The 2,879-nt window shown below is 33.9% G+C and overlaps 1 pseudogene; it reads left to right on the top strand.

The window, feature by feature from the left end:
• Window positions 1–918: 918 nt before the first annotated feature.
• On the top strand, window positions 919–990 carry LOC112210852 (U6 spliceosomal RNA; annotated as a pseudogene).
• The last annotated feature ends 1,889 nt before the right edge of the window (window positions 991–2,879 follow it).

Below are 2,879 nucleotides of genomic sequence, written 5' to 3'. Positions count from 1 at the left end.
TGGAAGAGGAAGCTAGTTGGATAGGCGTTGGTGGCCAAAAGGTTTTACGCCTTTAAACATGACTAACAAACAAACAAAAACTAGTGGGTTTGGGTGGTTAGGGAGTTTATAATGAACCATTGATGCCTGGTTATAGCTAGATCGGTTATATATGGAAACTTAAGGTTTTTATGGATGATTTTATCTGTGATAGAGTAAGGAGTATTGAGGATTGGGGATTGGTTATTAGAGGAATTCGAAGATTCAATGGAGCACCATAGCTCAATAGCTCAATTACGTATGTCCAGATTAGCTTTATTACTGCCATGTGATCAGTCTTTTGCAATGGTTGGAAGTTTAGACTGTTTGTCTAGTAGTCGACATGCAGTTTACAGTGTTGAGTGAGGATTCCAAGTTAATCGTTTGTCCGTAGTTTAAATATTATGGTAGCATTAAATGTGATTCTAGATATTTATCAAATTATATAAAGAGTATTTATTACTGAACCTTTTCCTCCTCCTTAATCCTTAATAAAACTATGAATTTAATCATCCACATTAAATTCAGTTATTGATTAAATTTAACAAGAGTTGTTTAACATGTTAACGATCAAAAAAGAAACAAATTAGATACAAGAGCAATTTTTGCCAAATTTTAGTTAGTCTAACTTGATCGACCTCAATTGTTAGTCTAACTCAATCGACCTCAACGGAATGAACACATACATAAGTAAGAAAAGCGTAAGCTGTTTTAGAAATATTTTCTAAATAAAAATTATATTTATAAGGAGTTATGTTTAAATGCGGATCACCAAAACGTTCAAATATTTATATTTTTTTACGATTATATGGTAAACGAAGATGTAATTTTAATGAAATTTGTTATTATTTTTTAAAGACATTTCAGAAAAAAGTTGTTTTACATTTTTATCATTTTTTTGTACTCCCTTCGGCGGTACATATACTAAAATTGGAACGATACAGAGAAGATTAGCATGACCCCTGCGCAAGGTGTTCCTCAAGGTAGTATTCTCGGTCCCATCCTCTACACCATCTATACAGCTGACATACCAACAACTCCTAACACTATCCTTACCACGTATGCAGATGACACATGTGTGCTCACAGTTAGTAATAACCCTTTGATTGCATCCCAAACTCTCCAGTCCCATATCACAATCCTCGAAGAATGGTGTCGAAATTGGAGGATAAAAATAAACCCCAACAAATCACATTTACTCTTCGTCGTAAACCTGCCGACTACCCTACAGTATACTTTAATAATGTGGCTCTTACCCCTGTAGAACAGATTCGTTATCTTGGACTACATCCTGACAAACGACTAACCTGAAATCCTCACACAAGACTAAAAAGACAGGAAACTGCACGCAGATTCCGACTATTACAGCACTTACTAGACAAACGGTCTAAACTTCCAACTCATTACAAAAGACTGATCTACATGACAATAATAAGGCCCATCTGGATATACGGAGTTGAGCTTTGGGGCTCCACTAAACCTTCGAATTCCTCTCGTATCCAATCTTTACAATCCAAAATCCTTCGTAAAATCCTCAATGCTCCTTATTTTGTTACTAATAAAACCATCCATAAAGACCTAAATGTTCCTTATGTAACCGATCTAGCCCGAACCCGATATTATTCCTTCCATAATAAACTCCCTAACCACCCAAACCCACTCGTTTCTGACCTTGCTTCCTCTTCCATTCCTGGCAATCCTCCAAGGCGCCTGAAAAGAAGATGGCCTCGTGACCTTATATTGTAAACTGTTTTAGAGTTCTACTACTGGGTAGTTTCTCTACATCTTGTATCATATCATATGTCATTATGATCAAATTTACTGGTTGTATTTTTTTATACAGTTGTAAATATCAATAAATAAATAAAATAAAATAAAAAAAAATTATTTTTTTATTAGTTATAACTTGGCTAATAACCGAATGCACTGAACTTGGCTCTCAAAAATAAGAAAATATAAACATTTTTGATGTTGCAAGTTTATTTTAACTTCGTAATTGTATACAATACTTCATTAACATCCATTGATATCTTGAGAATCTGAATATATTTCTTTTTAGTTTTTTAACTTTTGATGACTTTGAGATTCGCTCATGCACTATATTTTTCCCCTCCTTTTAATGTCATCACCAAACGAAAAATAAAACGTCAGCATATATGACTTGAAAAGAAATAGAGCACTAAATAAATTGTTTCCAAGTATGGTGTTAGCTCGGATGTGAAGGGAGAACGGATAATCGGAGAGCCTATCACAAAGCACTCACGTCGTTAAGTAAGCCTTTATTGTCGCCATTATCACAGCAGTTATTATCACGCTACCTTTGAGAATTATTTCATTCATTATAATTTAAGTTTGTTTATCGTAAGTTGTAAGACATTGTGCAATAAACCATATTTTTTAAACACTAGCAGCACCGGTTTTGGCCAAGAAAAGTTAAGTGAAATTTTACTACCAAATTTTAAATCCTTTAGGTCAAAAATTAAAGCACAATATTTCTTAATTCATTCACTTTTTTCTTGGATGTTTTGGGGATACCATGTCCACTTCTTCAGCATCTATAATTTAATAGTTTTTTAAATAAGCGTCCGCATTTGCATAAAATCAATTAATTTATTTTCTAATTATTTAATATAAAAAAGTCTAGTTAATAAATTATCTAACATTATTTCGTTTACTTACTTGCCTGGGTGATTGAATGGGTAGCTCGGTGATAAGGCACTGTGCTAATAACTTCTGCGGGTTCGGGAGCCCTCCAGTGTCCAACCATCTTCATAAAGTGCTTAATCAGGTAACAATCTGGTAGTCGAACGTTATATAGATCATATCACCTTCTTATACAACCATTGGTCTAGTAGTTACAG

This window comes from Halyomorpha halys, unplaced genomic scaffold (assembly GCF_000696795.3).
Source record: "Halyomorpha halys isolate HHAL.00 unplaced genomic scaffold, Hhal_1.1 Scaffold1229.1, whole genome shotgun sequence".
Taxonomy (NCBI): domain Eukaryota; kingdom Metazoa; phylum Arthropoda; class Insecta; order Hemiptera; family Pentatomidae; genus Halyomorpha; species Halyomorpha halys.
The sequence above is the reverse complement of the archived record's forward strand: the minus strand, read 5'-3'. Positions and strand labels throughout refer to the sequence as shown.